Source organism: Oxyura jamaicensis, chromosome Z (genome assembly GCF_011077185.1).
Source record: "Oxyura jamaicensis isolate SHBP4307 breed ruddy duck chromosome Z, BPBGC_Ojam_1.0, whole genome shotgun sequence".
Taxonomy (NCBI): Eukaryota; Metazoa; Chordata; class Aves; order Anseriformes; family Anatidae; genus Oxyura; species Oxyura jamaicensis.
In genome coordinates, this window is record NC_048926.1 from 78476539 (window position 1) to 78500758 (window position 24220).

At 38.7% G+C, this 24220-nt stretch overlaps 1 long non-coding RNA gene across 4 annotated transcripts in view; it reads right to left on the reverse strand.

Moving 5' to 3' along the window:
- Positions 1-24220, reverse strand: part of LOC118156028 — a 110866-nt gene that overhangs the window by 71557 nt on the left and 15089 nt on the right. The gene's annotated exons all lie outside the window — the stretch shown is intronic.

Genomic DNA, 24220 nt, shown 5'->3' on the forward strand with positions numbered 1-24220 from the left:
GGAAGGAAGGAAGGAAGGAAGGAAGGAAGGAAGGAAGGAAGAAAAGGAAAGAAAGAAAGAAAAGAAAGAAAAGAAAGAAAAGAAAAGAGTTTAAACATATTTGTGTAAATGATGGTACAATGCAACACCTGTGGATTTGCAGGTTCGCACCCACGGCACTGCAGAGCACACCCTCCCTGCCTGCCAAGTTTCCTCCCACTCTCCACGAAGAAAAAACTTCAACATCAAGAAGGGGATTGGGGCCAGGTTTCTGTTTTGAGAACACACTTTCCTAGCACAGCACAAGGAAGCAGATGGGTAAAACTCACCCGGCCCCACGCCTGCTCGCAACAAGGCATGGGTGCACGGAGGGAGGGCTCATGGCCAGCAGCCAGGGCTCAACATATCATGCAAACACTGCAAAGGCAGGATTGCTCAGGGTGCTGCAAGCCCTCACAGCAGCACCATGTACCCCATTCATCCATCTTTGGCCTTTTGTAAAAAGGCTAACATGAGAATTTCTGAAAGTATGGTGAAGAAAATTTCTAACTCATCCTTAATGGGACGAGCTCATTGCTCTTCTGTAGCCACTGAATTTCACTTTCAACACCATTTTTTAAACTAGATGTTTGCAGATAGCATTACAGTTCCCTCTCGATTTGTTGTATTTCATTTGGCAAGCATTATCTTACTTCTCTGTTTTCTGTTACATGAAAAGAACGGAAAAAATAAAAAATAAAAAGATTGCAACACCCCATCAAAATATTGGTGCTATATCAAGCAATTCAGAGAAAATTGTATTTAAGGTATCATTTACAGTGATACGAAAGAAGGACTTCTCTGACACGAAAGAAGGACTTTGAGACTCTTGAGAAAAGATTTGGTCCAGACAATGACTGTGATTTCTTCTGTGTGCACACTGTTTGTGTTGGGCTGTGGGGGGGCTCTGAAGCCCATACAGACTTCTAGGGAGATGTACTCCCTGCTTTGTCATGAGAACTTAAATTTCTTTACCTTTTTTTTTTATTATTATTATTTTTTATTTTTTTATTAAGAGTATAATACAAATACTCTAAATGAGAGGAAAAATAAAAAAAAAATAAAAAATAAAAAATAATGAATGGGATACATACCGTAATAAAAGTAATATATTTTCGGTCTTAAAATGAGCCCAGTTTATTCTGAGAGGTGACTTTGCAATATAAGTCTAATTAAGAAAGATAAAGGAATGACATCCTAAAGCCAGTGATGAGCTGACAATAATGTCCTATTAGTGTGCATATTTGTGCATAGGCAGATATGGTTATTAAAGCTTGTATCTATATGTCTTTTTATGGGAACTGAATTTTTTAAAGATTCCAGGAAATTGTAGCAGAGCATTGAGTTGTGAAAAAGCATTTTATGGCATTGCTGCCAATTCATTACATTATGTTGATAACAAAAGATTTTGAGATAAGTGATATAGCCCACCTTTAAAATCTCCATATTCTGTAGTTTCCGAATATGTATGCACATGTCGAGGTGATCCTGACATGTTTTATACTATGCAGGGCTGTAAATTTGTCTCACCTTTTACTGCTTCTATGATGCTTAAGCATACATAAAATGCACTGTAATTTTGGTCTTGTGATTCTTGTCACAATTGGAAAAGTCTTTAAATAATGATTCCAGCAACGTGCAGGTTTTCCTATTCGCATAAATAATGGCACAATTTTCACTTATTTATGCCATGCTGTTTATTAAATGTACTAAACCAGTTTGGAGTTGTTGGCTGGCATGACTTAGCTGTCACACTGCACAGCCTCATGATGTGAACAATCTAGGCTCAGAGATATTTCACTAACTTAAGACAAAGAATATCTGCCAGCACTTGAAGAAGAAGAGTAGGAAAGTCAAAAGGTGTGTGGAAGAAAGAGGCATAAAAGCTTCACTGAGAATTAGGGAGAGAGCAAAATACATACTGGAAGGTATATAAAAAAAAAAAAAGAGATGTATGAAAATCAGACCAAAAAGAAAAAGAAAAAAAAAAAAAAAGCACAGAAAAAAAACATACGTGCAAAGGGTTTTGGAGGAGTCTTCCAGTGCCTCAAGAAAAGAAGTGGATTAAATTTTACAGAAAAGTTCCATAGATTACATCAGATTTCACAGAAAAAGAGACTCCATGCTTTTACAGTGCTCTTACAGATCAAAACAAATAAATAAATAAATAAAAGCTTTATTTTAAAATTTCGGTGGAGTATTTCATCTATCAAATACACATATTATAGAAACATGCCCTGAAAACAGCCTAAAGAAACCTTGTTTTGATCACATTTACTTAGTTTTAAAACTCTGTAGCTCCCAAACTGCAAATTGTTTAATGATCTATAAAATTCTTATGTCTAAACTATCTCCAGTTTTTAGAACCAGAGGACCATATTGGTTTACGTTCTTTATACTATTATAATTTCTCTACTGTTTTTTTCACACAACATTTTTAATCATGGTCCTAATGAATTTTTAACCATTGCTGTCCCAGAGGCAATTTACATTACTTCCTTGGGAATTCTTTATCCAATCACAAAAAGAATGGGAATTGATGTCCTGGATCAGATTATCCTGACTGTGTAGCTTGCTGGCATTATTTACACACAAGAAAAATCTCCTTAACATCAGAACAGCCCATCAAGAAGTAACTAGTCCAGAGGGAAAGTTTATTTCTCATCCTTGTCAATTACTTGTCTGTACATCATATAATTTCCCATACTGAATAGCTGAGGCTACATGAATTGTCCATTAGCATTCCTAATATTGTGCTGGAGTATCATCCTGGTTATTTCTCATGAAAGTGAATTTCACAATTAAATTAGGTTGTATGACTTAAGAAACACTGTTCTCTCTTCACTGATTTAAAAAGCTTTAAATACCTTTCAGTTTTGACCGTAGTTTCATTCATTAAGTACAGATTGCATTATTTTTATGGCAGGAAATAACAGCTCTAGCTTTGTGTCCTCTTTTATTTAGACTCTAGAAATTATTCACTCTGAAAAAAATGCTAATTGTTGATAGTTGCATTCTATGATGCAACTTGCTATTTGCAACTTCATGGGACATACAGTTTTACTGTTGAACCACATGTGTGTATCCTGAATAAGATTATTTAAAGGATCAGCTTAAACCCTAATATTAGAGAAATGGGATACAACAACTTTGTTTTGTGCCAGCAATGTGTGCTTGCAGCCGAAAAAGCTAACCATGCCCTGGGCTGCACCAAAAGCAGTGTGGCCAGCAGGGCGAGGGAGGATCATCATTAAGGTCTCTTCCAACCCAAGCCATTCTATGGTTTTATGATTCAATTCTATGATTTGTTCAATGAATTTGCATATCATTAGGTTTACCTGATGGCAACCTTAATACAATATTAATGGATAGGCAGAATTGACATTTTTTGCATGTCAGTCAAATCTTGAAATCATAAGAGGAGCTGCTAAAATGCTAAGCTAGAAGGCATACAATCTGCAGTTCATTTGAAAATAAATAATCTGTATCTATAGGTAAAATTTCAATATCAGAAAAATATAGAAGATTTGCAAATTGTAACTGAAAGTGATTATAAAAAAATAAAAATTAGTTCTGCATTTGGTATATAAATAAAACAAAAGAGAGCAGAATATATTCTCAGAAACATATTACCATATTCACTTCAGTAAGTACCACTCATTCTCATCCCTAGCAGTCCCATATTCTATAAATATATTACGTTTTCCTCAATTTCCATGTTGATAGTCATTCACTTGAAAATGTGGAATACTGAAAACTGTGCTTGAAAGAACCTGTCTGGACCTCAGCACAACTACATTTACATTATAATTCCATAATTCCAGTTCATTACCAATTTGACTAGTTGCCATTTTTATCTACCAAAATATTCTCTGGACACTTCCCTTATATCCTCAATGGAAACCTCCTGTAAGCCTGAAGGAGTCCTGGCAGTGACACTGCCCCCCAGACAGCCATGGGAGATCTCAGTTTCTCAATTCTTCTACTACAGTTCTTCATGGGATTTTAAATCTCACCTCTTGTTTTTCTCTGAACTGCTAGGTCTATCAAATCATTTTACCACCTGCTTTCAAAATGTTTTTTTTTCCATTCTTTACAAGAGCATCTTTTTTTTTTTTTTTTTTTTTTTTTTCCTGTAAACTCATTATACTCAGTTAAAAAATTTGGCTCCATTCCTCACTGTAAGGAATTATGTTTGTCTTATCAGAGCAAAGACAGAATTCCCACACATATCTTCTGGAATAAACCTGTTATCAGCTTGTACTACATTTTTAAAATATTTCCATGGTTCTTTTCATAGTTTGGCCATAAGTCAGCCCCTGGCATTCCTGGAAGCCCATTTCAGCCAACCACAGTCACTTGAACCTCTGTTATCTTCGTTTGTACATATCAATGTACAAGAAAAAAAAAAAAAAAACAAGAAAAAAGCGCCAAGAAAAAAGCCAGCACAATAATAACTGATTATAGAACAGATGACAAGTATTTATCTATCCAAAACAAATGATGGGTAGGTGAGAAGCTCCGTAGTATGAAACTCAGCTCCTCAGGAGCCCGGAAGAGAATGATGGTGGGCAAGAGGAACTGGAGTGGGGCTAATGCACCTTCTTTCCAAAGCTGCCATTTCTAAAGCACCCAGTGCTAACCACAGTGTTGAAGAGGTATGCTGTTACAATTCCATCAAAGATAATAATAATATATATATATACTTATAAATATAGATATACATATATATACATGTATACATATTATATATTACACAATATATATTTTATATATGCATATATATATATACACACACACACACACTCCAAGTTAATGTAACTGAAACAAGTTAGGCACAGGAGAGAAAAGAAGTTGCCCATGTTACTGAGTCCTTATACTGCCTCTGTATTTTTCTTCACATATTTTGGTTCCAGAAATACTCATGGCTGTGTCTCTTTACTGTGTCTTGCTTTCTGATACGATTTTGTTCACTGGTATACAGATTTTTACCCAAAGCCATGGCTACCCTAAGCGAAGAAGACATCGTGTCAAATCAGCTGTCTTGCTGGTTAATTAATTACGGCTTGTGCAGTGTTGTGAGTGGAAAGCAATGTAGAAGTGCTAAATATTATTTTTGACAATTTCTGTAACTCTAAACAACAATAGTTGGGTTTCTTATGGAGGCTGCATGTACTCCTTCCTACATGAGGTTACATTGCTTTATTTTGAGAAAATCTGAAGGCTGCTTCCTCTGTGTTTTAGGCTTTCATAGTTTATACCCATGAATGTCACAGCCTCTGCACGCCTAAGGCCACATCTGTCAAAGGCAAACCCATTTTTAGCAGAGCATGCTTGCATGTGTGCAGCAGGAATGTGCCTATACGGTATCTCTGTGAGAGGCAATGAACTGCAACTCCTGAGCTGAATAAAGAGTTAATATTTTGATTATTTTTTTTTTCCTCTGGTATTATCTCCTCAAATTCAAGGACAGATTATTTTAAAGAGTTTACATTTACATATGAATTATAAGCCAGAAATTTACAGGGAAGATGTAAATGAGGCAGGCATACAAATTACGAAAAGAATGTTGAAATTTGTATCTATAAAAGAAAATCCAGGTGCCCAAGCACACAACCAAGCATAAATAAACCTTAAGAGAATATACCCTACAAGCTCCTACGGTCATGGCTGGGAATCTAAAGTAAGTCCCCTGGCCTCAGTGGACCTGCTCAGGATGTTCTCCTCGTACAAAGGAGATCACACTTTGCACACTTAACCTCCATGAAACACCTTGCACAAGCAATGCCGTATGGTGGAGGCCAGGATCAGGCCTTCCTCCTAAGGCACCACTGCTAAGGGACAGTGATTTTCAGAGCAATGCTTAGATCTCTAATTGGGCTAGGTTAGGACAGTAGAAGTCTTATTGATTATTTACCGGAGATGTCCCTGGGGACATATTTCTGGGAACATATTTCTCAGAGCCTGTTTAGTTAGGAAAGATAATGGCATTTTTCTTCTGATTTCCTATTATTTTTACTCCAGCAACACCATTCTCATCTCTGAAATACTTGCAGGAATGCCAGGCAAGGGTGAAGGCAATGTCCTGTCTTTGAAGCCTTCCTCCAGCTGAGGAAGAAACAGAAAAACATTGGTTTCAGGGCATGGCCTGGAGAAGGTCCAACAGCCAAAACACCACCTTCAGTTTGGTTTCTATTTTTGAGCACCATTTGCTATCAGCCTTTCTTTCATTTCCCAGCTCTCACACTGCTGCCACACTATCAGTACTTCCACTTACCCTATTTTTACAAGGCATCAGGCTCTTTCTTTGGGAGGAATCTCACGGTGATCCAGATCATGCAATTGATTTTTGAGCAGAACCTCCTATTAAAGTCAGTGGGGAATTCTTGTTAAAAATCAATGGCACAATCTGGCCCCAAATGAGTGAATAAGGCTTGGAGAAAAGCAAGAAGTGAATGACAGCTTAATGCAAAATCAGATGTTTTGCGTGAGCCCCTAGAAGTTGAACACTACAGCATACGCACAGTCTTCATTTTTTTGATAAATACTTTTCAGTTTCATTGTGAGGGGAAGAGTGGGAATCAGATCTTAAGTGGATTGAGAAACAGATTGGGAAAAAAAAAAAAAAAAAAAAGGAAAAAAAGAAACTCAGGTCATTTATCTATTATGAGATTTTGCCACATTCCATACAATTTTGGCTTACTGAAAAAAAAAAAAAAAATGCAATTATCAAGAAACAGCTCCTTTTCATTTTAGAGGTATAATTTACATTTCTAAATGTTCATAAAACACATTTCTCATTTCAAAAAAAAAACTCTTACACCACTGGCACACAGATAATATCACATTTACTGGCATTTATATTTGTATTGTGCACTGCAATATCTTTGTATTAACCACCATAAAAATACTGTCTAGATTAAAGTACTATTTTGATTTTCTTTTAAAATTTATAAAGATTTATATGTTGTTATTGGTATACGGCAGTTCCATTTTTTAAGATTACGTTTTAAAATGTAATAACTGTTGATATTTGTGAAAGTTACAAAACTACACTAATGTAATTATGAAATTTCGTTTTCCACATTATCAGATTAAATACCATGCAAGGACCATTAGAACACCTAAACTGCTTCTTTAACGAATGAATTTGGAAATTCAGTTTTCACACAAAATTTATCCAGAAGCAAAACATTTTACAAATGTATGTTTAACTTAAACTCTAGTATCTATGAGTTAAAATTACCTCTATGCTTGATGCTGAAACAAACTTCACAAAGACTGGAAAAAATAATTCCCATCCTTCACTTAGGCTGATACATTTTTGTCTTATGTGAACGTCTGACAATATTTTTCTCTTGATTAAGATAGTCTATTAAGCAAATAAGCAGGATTTTACCTTTTTTCTTTTCTTTTTTTTTTTTTCTTTTCTTTTTTTTTTCCTTACCTAGGTGCAGAAGAAGCTGTTTAATGAGTAAAAATGGCTAAGTTTAATAGCCATAGCAATTTCAGACTTGCATTTACAAAGTACTGCTTCTTGTGCCAGTGTGCAATGCAGGGAAAAACAAATCTTCTCAATGGAGGGATGCAAACTTAAAATTAAAGCAGAAATTGAGTTCTGCAGTAGTTATTCTGCATGGAATAATAGATGAATTTTTAAAAGTGCGTGCCTGAATTCAAGTTCTGTTCATACAGACAACCAAAAACTATTAAAAATTGATGGTGATTGTTGTGACTAGAACCACTTTTAAAAATAAACAGAGACATGATCTTTTGCCTAAGCTGAGAATCTGCCAACTTTATTAATGGGGGAAATCAGTGGAATTGCTTAAATAACTCATTGTCATAGTAGAAAAAGTCTTGTTATTCGTTAGTCAGACATATTTTATCTACACCAGCAGCTGATGTGAATCTTATTTCTATTGTCCAAACTGATAAAAGTGATGTTTGAAGTGGATATGTAAGCTGAGGAAGTGAAAAACTGTGGAAAATGGCTCTTAGGTTTTTGCTTCACCTAGGCAAGGATCCGTCTGCACAAAGAAAATTAAGACTGAATTCACGTTTCATGGATTTTATCTGAAGATAGTATTTTCTTTGTGTTGGTTATGATGTTACAACTTAGGTTAAGCTAGTTATTGGGGTTCGCATATTCAAATAATATATATGTATATATTGTAATTTTTAACTTCTGTTACTTTTTTTCTTCCATATAAACCTACCCCTGATTCCTTTATCTATGAGAAATAAAGACAGCTTCTGTTCTCTGTAACACAATGCAAAGGTAAAATAATCCACCGAAACTCAAACATTAAATATAAAAAGTAACTTTCCTGTTATTTTTACTCTGATATTTTAAAATTTAATTGCAACATCAGGTATTATTATATTTAAACCTGGTACCATGTTTTCTTAAAAGTCTTGTCATCCACTTATTTTTTCCTTTATCTTTGCATGCAGGCACCTGCAGCTCTGCAACTCCAATGATGCATCTAGAGCTTGATTAGACAGAAGACTATATTGCATCAGAACATCACTCACACATGAGAAAAGGCACTCAGCCTTCAAATCCCATGCAGCAATTTTATAATATAATGAATAAACCCAAACATTTTTTCCCCAGAAGAAAATCAAAGGATTTTATCAAACATGAAAGTCTCCAGTAGTATTTTTTTTCAGCAGTTTTGCTCCCAAATGCTTCTCTGTTTCCCAGGAGAAAGGAAAACCACTGCATTGCTCACTCTTGAGGTACCAACAAAGAGTCTTTGCAACAAACATATCAGATATTAGTCTTGCCATTTAAAGTCAGTCCAGGAACAGTTCATTTACATACCGAGCTCCACCACCTAAGAACAATCACTAATATAAAGTGGGTTACTTTCATATTATCTCTAGTAAATTAAAGTTTGGGAAATTTTCCTTCTTACTCTGGCAAGGGTTTACTCTATCTTGCAGTATTTTTTTTATCACCCTCTTGTGTTTAGGATAAAGTGTTCAGCACCAGGAAAGAATTAGGAATTACTGACTTGGTTCAAAAGTCCTGTAAATATCTTTATCTGCCTCCACAAGGACCACATCAGCCAAGCCCTCCTGGGTTTCTGGGAGGTTTGACCATCCAGTAGCATGGCCACTGTGTGCAGATTTGTTCATATTCATACGAATCTGCTCAGGGTGACCCCTTTACAAGACCAAGAATTTCGAACGGGAATGGAAGCTCTTCAACAGCTGGTGTCCCACCCATAATTTTTCTTTCTTTTCCTACCAGTTTGGTGGTTGCCATTTGCTTCAGTATTAAAGCTCATGAAGGAATGGTACAATTATAAATACAGTTTGTTCTGTCAAAAATTCCTGATGTCACACACTACATTTCACTGATTGCTAGATTTGGGTCAGAAAAGAAATTTCCTTAGGGCACATTGACTCTGCCTTGAGATTTTATTGTTCTTTCCCCTGCATTTGAGAGGGAAATTGAAGTCCTTTGAGCTGATGAGTGTCTACTACAAGGCGCTGAATGATTTCAACTTCCATTAAAATTAAAATGAGCATATCACAGAAGGCACTTAGCTTTTTGTGGAGCTGTGTTTTTGCTGGGTCTTGTGGGAAACAAGATCCACCTGGCCAACGCATGAAAGTTTCAAGAACTTCAATATCTACCTAACCTATGTAATCCATCTTGGTTGGGTTCTTTTCCCCTTATTGCAGATTTTTTTTCAAAATAACAATAATAAAAAAGTTAAGAGAATGAAACCTTATAAACATGTATAAAGAATTTATTCCCATCTAATATAAGAATCTGCTCCTGAAGATGTAAAACCCCCAGCTGGGTCCACTGAGATTAAAATAAAACATGTCAAAACAGGACTGGAATTAAACTGTCAAGCTTAGGAGACTCATCCACCATGAGACTTTCCTTAAGAAAAGTTCCTTCTTAATTCTTGTTTTTTGAAGATGAATCTCCTGGATAAACTTGTCATAAGAGTTATTTCTACATAGGCTTTGTACAAAGGTCCATTGACCCCCATGACGAGGAGATGGCATGCACTTATTGCTTTGATATTTAACTTACTGATAAAGTTGCAACCCTTATCCAGAAGTCCAGTTACAGTTGTGAGCCTTACTGAAAGGATGATCACACAAGCATATAATCCTGAAAAACACTATGCTGTTTCTGAAGCAAATAAATTTGCTAATTTTCTCCAGACTTATATATTCACATATAGATATATCTCCTCTGTAGATTTATTGCATTTATTTAGCATGCTTTACCAAAATAAGCAATGTCAGGGCTCTCCAAAAGTTGTGGCTTCTCTAAGAATTATTGCAGATAAATATTTGAATTTAATTTTATCTTAAACTAAATCAATATCTAATTTGGATAAATACAGAGAATAGTACATTACTTTCTAAATGGACATTTATCTAATACTTCTTGGTGTCATTCAGATCTCCAGGCTTAAGAGATGCTACTCTGGAATGAATTTCAAGATAAGATGCTCTGAGGAAGTTTAGTGTTTTTTTTTTTTTTTGTTTGTTTGTTTGTTTGTTTGTTTGTTTGTTTTAAAAAAAAGAAAAAAAAGAAAAGAAAAAAAGAAAAAAACTTTTTGGATCAAATGAGCCACTTACACACAAGTTTAGCTCACATAGGCTTTAGTTTATCTGAAATTTACTGAAGTTGATCTATTTAATTAAGTCAGTGACCAAAAAAATCAGGAATTTTACTTGTCATGAATGCGTGTCTAACAAGCAGTCCTTGAATTGAAGAATACTGAGCATGCAGCTTCATCGTTTCACATGAAGGTGGGAAACTGTCTCTCCTATATTAGAAAAACAAGGATGGATATTCAGTTCACTACAGTTAAAATATCTTGAAATATTGCGTATGCCAGCTCTTAATTTAAAAGTCAAAAATACTTCTTAAAACATGCCTTGGTTAGAAGAACTTAATGACTTCTCAAAATAAGTTTAAAAAAAAGTGTGCAAACTTGATTAAAATTTGTTTTTCTTTCTCATTTATCCTGCTTTCAATTCCGTCGCTATTCTGATGTCATCATTCTCCTAGCTGTCAAGTTGCTGTAAGACTTTCTCCACTGAAGACAAGCCAGCATTACGAGAGGTGTCACCAAAATGTACAGTTAAACACGATGAAAAAAAATCAGTTGCCAATAGTCACAAAACTAAAACATCTCACTTCAGAGCAAGGTGTAAACTGACTCCTAAGCAGTGCTGAATTGTTATAGTCCAGCTACATTTTGAGGTCATGTCTAAACTGGTGACTCGTTTTGGTAAAATAATACCAAATGTTCACTTGTTAAAGCATAGCAAATATCATAAACGATACTGAACCTTAGCTCTTTCCTTAAATATTGCTGCATAAATAAGTCCAAAATCAGGAATCTCCAGTACCAAATCATCTGCACTGGTTATTAACTCAAACTGATAGCAACAGATTAATTTCCCAGGAAAAAATAGGCACTTTCATTCTTCATAGGCAGTAGAATTAGTATTTATAATAATAACAATAAAAATAATAAAATTATTTTTAAACAAACAGATTTTTCTCATACCTTTTTAAACTATGGAAAGTAAAATGGGTTTTACTTATTTATTTATTTTATATCATTGCAGTCAAATAAGGTCCTTGTTCTTTTAAAAGACATTATTTACAGATGGAAGAATTCCCTGCCTTTTTTTTCTTTTCTTTCAGAAAGAGCAGTCAGCCTCACAATCAAATGTACCTTATTTTAAAATGAATTAATAAACATTCATGAATGATTGGATACGTGAAGTTCCCTGTCTCTGTATATACATACATATATACATATAGACAAATTCATTATTTATGCATGTGCTACACATTATGGTATGGATGGCACGTTACTTGGAATGACTTTGTATATAAACATTGGAAAAAAATGTAGGGAAATAGGTCCTATTCTTATCCTGATTTATATGATCCACTGAATGAAATAGTTGGGAATTTTCTGGTTTGGAATTTTCCTTAATTTTATTCAGCTACCATCTCAATTTTACAATATGTGGAATATTTTAAATAATAATCAAAATAAACTAATTCAGAAAGTGATAAGAATTCTTCCCACATCATAACTACTTAAGGTAGAATCAATGTTATTTCCTTCAGTTGTTTTTCCACGTGAAAGAAAAAAAAAAAAAAAAAAAAAAAAAAAAAAAAGTGAAATATTGATTAAACTATGACTAATCCTTGTGTAATCTGCCATAAACTTGTTGGGAAAGGTTTATTAATTTACACAGATATTTTCTATCTAATCTGAAAAAAAGACAAAATAACAAAACCACAGATCATATAATTTTGTTAAATCTATTTGAGAAAAGGGAAATGATGGCTTTTTATTTACTAATTATTCCTGAACTCAGCAGTAGAGAATTTCAGAACTGTACAAGCTTTGCAGTAATTACCCATTTCTCTCCACACTCACAATAAATTAAACAGAATTTCTAACATATATCTATGAAAGATAAATTCCATAAATACATAGCAGAGTAAGCATTCATAACAAAATTATAATAAAATTGATTTCTCATTGTCAATTACTGTTCAGATATGCGCAATTACTGTAAAGGGTTGGTCTTAGCTCTGCACTGCATTGCGTTCTGATTGGCTGAAGAGTTTCTAATTTTCTTAATCACTGCAGTTACTTCTCCTTAAATATACACCACTGAAACTGATTACTGCTGTTTGACAGAGAGCTAACCAACCAGAGAAGTAGGATGTGCATAATAGCTGCTTGGTTACCTTTCAATAATCATACCTTACACCATCACCTACCATACTTCCTAGGCTACCTCTGGCATACAAACTCCTCAACCTGTCAGCCATAGTTCATTGCTTATTTAAAGCCTGCAAAAATGCATGCAGTAGAAAACCTGTTCTAAATGCAATGGAAAAAAAAAAAAAAAAAAAAAAAAAAAAAAAGTTTGTGATTCTGATCTCATTTAAAGCCATGGTTGATCTGAATTAGTACTATCAACTTCTCTGGCAACAGCCAAAGAAGGTCTGTAAAGGCTGAATTCTGTCACTGGTGGCCCTGCCATACTTTTTTCTCCTCCTCCATCTCTTCCCCTGCTCTTGGTGCCCAGCTTCCATCCCAGCAGCAGCAGCTGAGCCTTTGCTCATGGTGGTCGCTTACCACCACAGCACCCTGCAGCCTCCTCTCTGGCCCGGTTGTTAAACACGCTGCACAAAAATGCTTCTCGCCGCTCCTCAGGCCTCGAGCCTGTACAGAGGGTAAGATAGAAAGAGTAGAAAAAGGCCCAAGCAGACAGGAATATGAACAGGAGTGGGAGACAGTCGTGGCACAGATCCTATGAAGAAGGCTTTACCCAAAATTGTACCACATCTCATTCATGCCAGTCCCAAACCAGCCTCCCTAAGGGATTGTAAAACTAAGCATGCCAAAATTATTAAATCACATGGTTGTTTGGGTTTGAAGTGAACTTAAGACCCACCCAGTGCCACCCCCTGCCACGGGCAGGGACACCTCCCAGCAGCCCAGGCTGCCCCCAGCCCCATCCAGCCTGGCCTTGGGCACTGCCAGGGATGGGGCAGCCACAGCTCCTCTGGGCAGCCTGGGCCTGGGCCTCACCGCCCTCTGAGTGAAACATTTCCTCCTTATATCTAATCCAAATCCCTTCTTTGTTACCTTAAAGCCATTACTCCTTGCCCTATCCCTACACCCCCTGACACAGAGTACCTCCCCAGCTTTCCTGCAGCCCCCTTTAGGCACTGGCAAGCTGCTGTGAGGTCTCCCCAGGGCCTTCTCTCCAGGCTGAACAACCCCAACTCCCTCAGTCTGGCTCCATGGGACAGGTGCTCCAGCTCCTTCATCATCCTCGTGACCCCCCTCTGGACTCACTAATACGTCCGTGTCCTCCATGTGCTGGAGGCCCCAGAGCTGAACCCAGGCTCCAGGTGGGGTCTCACGAGAGCAGAGCAGAGGGGGACAATCCCCTCCCTCGCCCTGCTGCCCACGCTGCTGTTGGTGCAGCCCAGGGTACGGGTGGCTTTCTGGGCTGCAAGTGCTCATTGCTGGCTTATACTGAGCTTCTCATCAACCAACAGCCCCAGGTCCTCCTCCTCAGGGTTGCTCTGAATCCATTCTCCACCCAGTATGTATTCATGCTTGACTTGCAATACACCAATGATCAGAACCAACAGAACAAGGTGAGAAACCACAGGCAGAGCCTACAGAGATGGGTTCCAAGACCAGTTCTCCCTGCTGTGTACCCAGACCCCTCAACCAAAGGACACCTTGCGTATGCCCTCCCTTCTCCTCTGACAGCTGAGCCTTCAATTCCATCCCCACACAGTGGCACAGCTTCACTGAGCTCATGGCTGATAACAAAGACACAAATGTAGTTAAGAGGAAGGAGCTGAACGTTCAACTGCAATTTTCTGTAAAAATGATCCAGTCATTAGGTCACTGCATTACAGAAAGTGCTGGCTGCAGGCATTACCTTTACTTTCAGAGCCATCACCTCTCCTACAGCCATCTGTAACACAGTGAGCTCTCTGCTGGCTCTCCCATTCAGAGGTCTGGGTCTGTCTGCCAGCAGCAACCCTTTGAAGACCTGCTCAAGCATTTTGGCATTGACAACCCCATCCTCATCATTCCCCTTCAGATCTAGACAACTGCTTGCCAAGCATACAGCCAGTTTCCATCAGCCTCATTACTTCAGACCTCGTTACAGCACCTCGTGGTGCTGCACAGGGCTGCACAGGGTGATCTTGGTCCTAAAACCAGGCACCTGAAGGCTTAGGGCTGCAGTGTTCAATTGAATTAATACACTACATACCTTCCTACGTGATGTGATATAGAAAATGTAGCTTTTGCAAATAAACAAAATCCTCTTAATAGCTTCCGATGAAACAATAAGTACTTTCCATATTATATAAATATTATATAATATTCATTACTATGTAAACATTGTGATATGTAAGATGATATACTTCTACTTCACCTGTCCATAGAGAAAAAAGTAATTCAGAAGCTGTTTTACAGGAAGTGGTGAAAAGGTAAGGCAGTACATATCTATTCATGTCAAATAAGTGGAAGGTATGTGCCTATATATAACTTAATTATACCATTGGGAACTTCAGCATAAGGCTGTGCATCTTAAACCAACCATTTTCACTTCTGATTTTTAAATTTATATTTCAAGCCAATGTTTGTATTTCTACTACTCCCAGGATAGTGGCTGGGCAGTAAATGCTATCACTATAGGCCTCTCTATCAAGCATGTTTCCCCAAACCATCCTGCAAATGAGCTGTCCAGGTTTATCTTCAGGAAGCATTTTATTGAAAATTTATTGAAAATAAAATGCTAGGCAAAAGAATCTCTCAGATTCAATCTAGGCAAAAGAATCTCTCAGAATCAAGTGACAACAGAATCATAACATTTTAGAGATGAAAAAGATCTAAGAGCTGATCTGGTCAGCCCTGTCTAGCAGACAGGACTGTAACTTCCAGTGGGTTCTCTGGAGTATTCTCCACTCCAGATTTAAATGACTCGACAAGAGTCACATTTATTTCCCCTGAAACTATCCCACAGTTTACCTCCTCGCCAGGGATTTTTCCAGATGTTCAGACAACCAGCTCTTGTGCTCAGTTTCTTCTCATTTACCTTTCCTAAGTAACACTGACCATCATCTCAGCAATGCAGTAGTATTACATTCAATTTTCAGTGTAGATTTTGGTCAATGTTACATAAAACTCCAGGTGCATACAAAGAGCCACCATGTAACACGGTGCAAGCCTTCGGTAGCTGGGATTATCCCTACCTGACCCACATGCACATTTGCATTTGATCATCAGTTAGCTCAGCTAGTTCTCTCAAGCTTTCCTCCAGAACCAATCCATCTATTCTCTGACTTAACAGTTTTCCCTTTTAATGTGAATCTCATCACTTTGACTCATTACAGTTGTTTGAACTGCATGATATATTCTACATAGTCTAATATTGCCTTCTGGAAATGATGGGTTCTAATGTGATGCCTTTAAATATACAGCATAAAGTATATTGCCCCTACTATTTGTGTTAGTCATATTGTAACCTTATAACTAATTTGTGGTCCACTTTCACTCTTAGGTTTCTTCCTATTACTTAGTGTATATTTCCACAGATTATTTCACAGGCTATTTATTTATGTTTGAAATATATTTATTTTTTTCTCCGAAGTATCCATTACTTTTTTTAATCAAATATTTTGATTTCCAGACAATATTGCTAACCTAATCAGTTAATCTTTTTCTTTCTCTTTTCCCACAAGTATTTGCAGCATTTTCAAATACAGTAACTTGTTTCATTTGCTGTCTCCGAATTGTTGTAAATTAAGTACTTTCAGATTATTAATTCAGTATACATAGAATCAGATAATAAAATTCCTAAAAATCACCAGTGTGTGACTATATCAGCACTTTTTGGAAATATATATATATATATATATATATATATATATATATTGTTCATTTGTGAATTTATTAGAGCATTAAAATAGCATATTATTTTGCTCATTTTTAGGTGAGCGCATCATATCAGAACTGAAGCTTCAAATATACTCTGTTTTTTAACATTCTCTGCAATTAACATCCAGTTAAAAATGGGATTGGTCTTCATCTGAGGCCACAAAACCATGGGGATGAAAACAAACAAAGAACAGGTCAAAATCAGGTTTAAAACTCAAAATACACAAACTCATATGCGTTTCTTAGAAATATTAATTTTATGTATGACAACCTGTTTGCTTTAGTATCTCCTGTTTAAAGGAGCTGCTTCTTTCAGGAGGCACCACAGGTGAGTAACAACTACCTGAATAATCGGGAGTTGACAGGACAGGTTTTGATATATGACTAAACGGTTGTACAATGTCTTTTGGCAGGTATTGTGGCCCACATTCCTGGGAATACTTGAACACACAGTTTGTGAAAACATGATGTTTTAAATTCATTCAAAAATAAATAAATAAATAAACATTTCTGATAAATATAGTATCCTGTTTATTGTGTATACAGCGAGTGAATGTGACAGCGTACTGCATGTTATTAGCAAAGTGTGCTCAGATGGCTGACTTTCATTTACAATAACTGGCATATCTTTTTTTTTTTTTTATCTTCTTTTTTTTTCTTCCTTCAGTGATATTTGTTTTGCAGATATGAAAGACATGAACAAAACTAATGAATATTTTGAAGGAAAGTACTTCCAAATAATACACTTCCAAGTGACAGAAATATTTAATTTCATGAATGTATCTCATTTATGTTTAAAATAAAGTATTTCACTGGGAGAACGTACAAGTTCCAGCATCATCTATCAACAGCGCTTAGAATAGGAGTGGTATCTTTCAAATGCAGCATTTACAAGTCACCACTTGTCATTAAATGTAACTGTATGTTCAAGAGGTACGTAATAATAGCCTTTAATTAACTGAGGACTGTTAGAGGTTTCAGTTGCCCTTTGAAGTTCTTAATTATTAGTTGTATACAGCCCTTTATGGCGCAGTTAAGGTTAAATTAAATAACTAAAATACACCTCCAAGAGAAATATAAGGATTTTACATGTTTTAATTCTGAATGAATTCTGAAATCCAAGGTGTTTAAAATAGTAACGTATGTTTTGATTTTCTTACGATGGCATACATGAATGCTACATACATTAAACAAAAAATTGGTAGTTTTTTATGGGAATTATCGCTAAGCATGACACATGTAAATGAGCTATTTTCTATGCATGGCTGGCAAAAGTGCTAATTAAATAGTTGGTATTCAAGGCTATGCTCGTTCATTGTTTAGTGACATACAAATCCAGCGATGTGTGCCAGCAGACATTTTAAGTTGAATGTTTTCTCCTCTACGCTCTTTGTCATGAAATGGTGGCACCATGATGAGAACACTGGTGTAAGCAAAACACTGAAATATGCTTTAATAATGTTTTAACCATGTAGCGACACCAGTCTAGTTTTCTAATGAATTTTTAATCTTCCTTCTTATAAGGATGTTCTGAGTTATCGCTGATGCATATTAAATCATATACATGAGTCATTTTCTCACTAAATTTGCATAAAATGACTAAATGCTAATGCACCAAATGGGGCTTACTATATATGGTACAGTAAATATGCCCTTGCAGGTTTTCTGCAATCAATCTCCTGTATTTCATTAGTGGCTAGATAGAGGTCTATTCTGAAAGGGGAAGAGAATAACCGTTGTGTATAGGCTGTGAACTTCTGATACTGATGATGATTCCTAAGTGATGATTAGAACCCAGTCTAGAATTAGAATTTGCACAAGGCAGAAAATAAAGTTCCTTGGCAAGTGCACTTAAGTGGCCACCCTGAACGCGGCCAAGTGCTGCTAATAACCAACAGGCAGTTCATTCAGACTTTTCCACATCCAAAATCAATGCCAGGTTCAAAATACACAGAGCCCATGATTTTAATTGTGCAATGCTTGATACATCACTTAACACTCACTGCCAAGTCTAAAGCTGCCAAAATCTTGCTAGCACCTCGCTGTTTCTCAGAGTAAGTCAAAAATGCTATTCTCCTCTTAATGTTGCATACACTCACCTTCCACCCACATTAACTGTTCTCTCCTGTCTTCCTGTTAACAGAAATCACGCGTATTGGCCAACTTATATTTGGATTGATAGCACGATCACAAGAAGAATGGCATCACTGTTGCAATATTATTAATCCAAACAAAAACCTCGCATCTAATGAAGGAAACTTTGTTCTCGCTCTTTTTCTTTCTGACATCTGGAACATTTTTGTACCTGGTGCAAAAAAAAAAAAAAAAAAAAAAAAGGGGGCTATTTAAAAATAAATGTATGCTTTGCCCTACAGTTATTTTGAATTAGTCTTGATAAATAATTAAGTAATGCATAATATATTATTTAGATGCAATAGTCTTAAGAATTTGAGTGGTATTTCAACTACAATTATAGTAATTTATTTATCAGTGAAAAATTTACATAATCACTCTTCAAAATCCAGTGGACTGGAGAGATATCAGAATGACATGCAGGAATGTGCCTAATGACTCCGGGCATTAGATTCACTTAATAATGTAGTGATGCAGAAGATGGTGTAATATCTAACATAGCTGTATTTGAGGAATGATTTTTAAGTGAGGAAAAGGAAATATTGTTTTCTCTTTTTAGTTTTATTTAAAAAAAAAAAAAAAAAGACAGCTTTTACACACACAAAAAAATAGGAAATACAATATTCGATTTCAAATCAAGTATTATTCATTCTGGAGTGGAAATGAATTTAAAAACAGTTTACAATAAAATCCTGAGGTCTCTTTTAGTCAGCTGCCAGAGGGAACACTGATGGTCCTAGCACAATGTGAAGTCACTTGATTCTGTTTAGTCACCATAGGCTGTCCCATTGGCGAGGGACCACGCAGGAAAGAAATGCAAGTTTTGTGCCTCGTCTGTGTGGGCAGAGTGGTGGCAGAGTAATTCATAACTGCGTAATCACAAATGAGCCTGCCTGTGCCAATCCTGGCCATGCGGATGCTTCTGAAGTAGAAAGAGGCTCTACATAGATGCCATAGGAGTCTAATTTATGCCATTGGAGAGTTATGGGAATCTAGAGGAAGACATAAAATTAATATTCATATATTTCCCAACAATACTTTTATGCCCACTGGTAAAATGTTGGTACCCATTAAATCCTCCGTGCTCAGCTGAGCCAACAGCAGCTGACTACAGCCATAGGGAAAGAGATTTTACTGGTCTGGTTTGAACCAAATATTTAACATAGAAAAGACAGCAAATAAATAGTTCTGGCTCTGTTTCAGGCCATTCCACCACGAGGTTGTACTTTTCTGTGCATCTGTGGAGAATTGTGAGATGCCACAACAGCAACCGCACCTTGAGAGAGAAAAAAGCTAAAGACATACTTCATATGAAAGAGTGCTAATTTTACATTTTTGTGATTTAGCACCACTGCTGCTGAGCCAGAGCTGAGAAGGAATTACATGTGTGTTTTCTGTCTTTGCTGTGCAGGTTTTCTGTTACTGACTCCAGCTCTCTTATACAAGGTTATTGTGTTAGACTTCAATTACATTAAACTTTTATCCTTATGCTCATGATAATGACACTGTTTTATACTTCAAATCTTGTTTCCTAGATGTAACATTCCAAAAAATAATTACAGAGGAGTATTTTTTTTATGTTAATGCCCCTTTCTGAGAACTGACATAACTAACAGAGCAAATGTAACTTACTCAAAAAGACATCTCTTTTAAAATTGTGATTTATATATATATATATACACACACAAACTTTTTGTTTGCACAGAGCTTGTTCTGGAATTAAAACAACCCTGTTCGACCACACAGATCCTTTAGAAAGGGCATAACATGATTCAATGTGAGTGTGGAGAGACCAACCAAGCTTTGACCCAAAACACTGGACATTTATTTTTCCCAACAAACTCCTCTTAGACTCAAAAGAAGACAAATTACTGATTTTTTTCCCCATTATTTATGAAGCTCTTTTTGACCTATCCTCTACTTTCTCCATGCTGGTGTACAAACTGGAGGTCAAAAGGCTAAAGTGCTCCTTATCAAGCCCCTGTGCATCAGCAGTTTCCTTCATTCCTGCACCACTCACCGTGCGGTGCTGCTCACAGGCCATGTGCTTTGGGCACTGGCGAAGCCACAGTAGGCCCCTAATTGTTAAGCAAATGAAGAAAGGCTGGGGTTCTTTGTGCAATACACTTTAGCATAGATAAATTGTCTGTGTTTAGGAGGAGGGATGCCAGGAGTCCCCAAGACTGCACACTTCATGTTTCAGCAACCGCTGCAGGGACCTGAAAAGATGCCCAGAGAGCCCTGCACATGGAGGAACAAGGCCATTTGTGCCATGAATCTGCAGCACCCCTCGGCTGTTGGCCAAACACCCTTAGTAGGGCATCCCAGATGGAGAACCATGCTGGGGGCACCAGGCCGGGCCTTATCCCAAATGGCCATGCCCCCAGCTGTCTTGGCGAGACCTTAACGGCCGCCCCCCCTCAGGAGGCCCCCCCGCGCAGGTAATCAGCGCTAATTAACGGCGGCAATTAACAGCCGCCAGCCCCCGGTGGCAGCACCCCTCCGCTGCCGCCGGCCCCACCGGGGCCGGGCCGTCTCCATGGAAACGCCAACCGGTGCCAGCCGCCATTTTGTCGGGTGGATGAAGGGCAGGGTGGTGGTGATGATGGGAGGCTTGGGGTGTGCTGGGGTCCGAGGGAAAAAGGGGCAGAAAAGTTGCCAGAGGGAAAGCAACGTGCCTGGGGGGGCTTCTGCCCACGGTGGGGAATGGGGAGAGCCTTTCCTGTGTGCCCCCTGCGCTCATCTGCTGTGAGGCCGTAACAGGGCCTTCTCTGTGGGCGGCTGGTTGTAAATTTCCTCGATTGCTGTGGCCTGGTGTGGCGTGAGATCAGGATCTCAAATCGTAAAGGCAAGTTTGAGATCTGGCCTGTTAACACATTTACTCCGTTAACTTCCTTTACTCAATCCCAAAGCAATTCCTGCTGTCCTCAAGAGGAGAGGACAACCACAAGTCCAGTCTTTGGGAGGAGCGACCGACGAGGATAAAACCACAAGATTTGGCTCGTAATAGCTTCATTTTATGGAATTAGGGGGATAATCAAATTAGCTGCAATGACACTGACAGAACACCCCTCTCCCTTTCACCTGCTGTGCCCTGTACACGTGTCTGCTGGATAGGAGCTGGGTGCGAGGCACCTCCTGCCCCGGCAGCTAGTGCCAGAACTTCACCTGCGTTACACTGGCCATGCAGGCAATCCCTGTGCCTGCTTCTCACCACACTGTGAATGTCTACGTGTGTGTGTTCATAGTTATATGCAGGCGAGGGCATCCCAAAGAGACAAACAGGTTACTGCTGATGGACAACTGCAACGCCACAAGCCTCCTTTCTCCTCTCCCATCCCCTCCAGCAAGGCCCATCAAAACGCACTACCTTTTTTCTCATGTTTGCTATTTAGTTAGGAAATTTAACAGCCAAAGACCGACTTTTTTTCTCTCTTCTAAATTAAAATAGCGAGGGCGGTAAAGGGCAATGAACGACGTGGGACTACATTCCCAGCGCCCACACGGAGACATCAGCCTGAGGCCAGGAGGGCTGCTGAGGAGCTCCCCCCCACAACACGGCCAGGAGAGGCTCCGGGAGCTCTTGTCGCAAGGATCCCAACCCGGGACGGCAGTGACACGCGTGGGGCTGCCCCTGGCCGTGGGTGTTTCATGCGGGGGGGCGTTTACGGGACCACAGCCAGACTGCAGGGCAAGCGGGTTTGAGACCCTGCCAGTGGCGTGGGCGCTACGCGGAGGACTGGGGGAAATGGAAGTGCTTACTGCCATTTCCACTTCAGGTGGAAACCATTATTAAGTGGGGAGAAAAAAAATAAATAATAATTAAAAAAAAAAAAAAAAAAAGAAACCTTTCTCCTGTACCTGGGTCCACACTGATTTGCACTGACAGATTTGCACTGACAGATTTCTCCAGCACCACATTTCCCGCAACTTCGTTTATGAATTTCAGCCTTATTTCTCCCAAACGCTCGAGAGGAGAGCTTTCCCTAGACCCAACTCAGAAGCGGCGACCCTTGTAAACCGAGTGCACTTACTAGCATCTTATCGGTCCCAGGCTGGAGGGCTGCAGTAGTTGCAGAACACAAGCTTGTTTACACAGTTTATTTTCTCAATTACATAAGAATCAGCTCTGTAACTTTTCGGGAAGCGATTAGCCAGCCTCACGCACCAAACTTGATCTCCCGCAAGAAAATTAAAACGTTTATCTGGCTAAAATAACTTGTAAATGAACTCATTATTTTTCCCCGCTTTTTTTTTTTTTTTTTTTTTTTTTTTTTTTGTATTTTGTGCATTGTACACCCTAGCAATGATATTAGTTCTAGTGTGGGAAAATATTATAATTGAGATCTGGTAAGTTATTTGCAGACTTCAAGTTTTTCTTTACACTGTGCTGACATTTAGTACAGCCCCGGTGAGGAAAACAATGCTGCCATTCATGGCTCTAGACGTAGATTTCAATCGACTTAAGCGGGCACAATGAAACTTGGTCATTCACTGGTTACCCATATTGTGTTCTCAAATTTTCTCTCAGCAAAAGTATAATGACCCAGTATTGTATGGCTGCATAGACAAGGGCTCGGAACAAGAGACACTAGTTTTGTCTGACGGTGTGAGAAAGTCGTGAAGGGATCTTTTCTTCCAGATGGTGTTAAATTCAGCTGCCTTTTTAACATTGGCCTTGCAGAGCAATCTGCTGCTCCCTTCTCACAAAGAGGCAGCCCGGGTCCCTGCTAGTTAACATGCATGCTCACGCAGCCTGCAACTCCACTCCAACTGTTTTACAATGCGCCGCTATGCTAAATAAACTTGATCTGGGCTCTCCCAGTGCTGAAACGAGCCTTCAAAGAACTGCTCGAATGATATTTACGCTTCTTTTTCTCTCCCCCGTCTAACATAAAGGTGCATATTGTGTCGTCCCCCCCCCCCCCCCCGCAGTTTCCGGGACGCAGCACCTCCCAGCCAGGTGACCCTGCTGGAACCTCACTCTCCGCGAGAGCCGCACGCCCTCCGGCTCCCGTCCCCGAGCCAGAAGTTGGACACGCGGGACAAAAAGGGGGCACAGCCTTGCTCCTAAAGCACCGAAAGGTATACCAGCACTGCTAGCGAGGGCAGCCCCTTGCGCTTGACTGACCGGCAGCCACCTAACACCAACACAACAACCCGATGTGACAATGGCCAGCGTGCGGCGGGAATAGTAGTATTTTTTTCGGGTGTTTTCCTCGCCAAAGACCAAGACGCAAGCGAAAGCTTGAGCGCATTGACTCCGCTGAATGGCTAAGTAAACAATAGCTTTCTCCAGAAAGCAGCTCATTGCCTTAATTGAAGCTCCCCGAGAAAGGAAAACGGCGCGCTTTTGTCATGCAAATGCTAATTGCCGGCGACGACGCCTCTCGGCAAGCAGCCCCCGGGCACGGCTGCAGGTGCCGGGGCTCCGTGCGAGCACCTGCGGCGGGGCCGCGGGAACTTTTTTTTTTTTTTTTTTTTTTTGGTCGGATAAGAATCGAACACAATCGCGACGTGATCGCGACACCGCAGCAGACATTGGGGGGGGGGGGGGGGGGGGGGGGGGG